Source organism: Harmonia axyridis, chromosome X (assembly GCF_914767665.1).
Source record: "Harmonia axyridis chromosome X, icHarAxyr1.1, whole genome shotgun sequence".
In the NCBI taxonomy this organism is placed as follows: Eukaryota; Metazoa; Arthropoda; class Insecta; order Coleoptera; family Coccinellidae; genus Harmonia; species Harmonia axyridis.
This window is the reverse complement of record NC_059508.1, coordinates 36,779,881-36,780,307: the sequence shown is the minus strand read 5'-3', so window position 1 is coordinate 36,780,307 and position 427 is coordinate 36,779,881.

The following is a 427-nucleotide window of genomic DNA, read 5'->3' as shown; positions in this document are numbered from 1 at the left end:
GAATGGGTCCTGTCCTAGACTGTTTGGAGTTCTTTTTAGGATGATATTCAGTTGGTAAGTGGTAGACCCGAATCCGACCTCGGCGTTTGGGTACTGGCAAGGTGTGTTGGTTTCGGCTTTCGCATCTTGGGTCGCTTTCGTCAACCTCATGCAGCGAGGTCGCGGTCCGCTTCGTCTCTTTGTAGTCGAATGGCCTTTAAGCGACCAACCTTAAAATCGTGATCCTCTGCCCGTTGCGGGTTATGTTCACAAAAAATTTGCAACCACTCAATTCGTTCCGAGCGACAAATATTGTTGAATCTCGAATCACCGTGTCGTTATATTCACATGTATAGCGAAGGGTCGAGATGGAATGTGTATAAGAAATTAGTTGATAGCCGGGGGTTCGTATTATATATGGACGCCTTGGCGAGGGATTGTTTCTAGA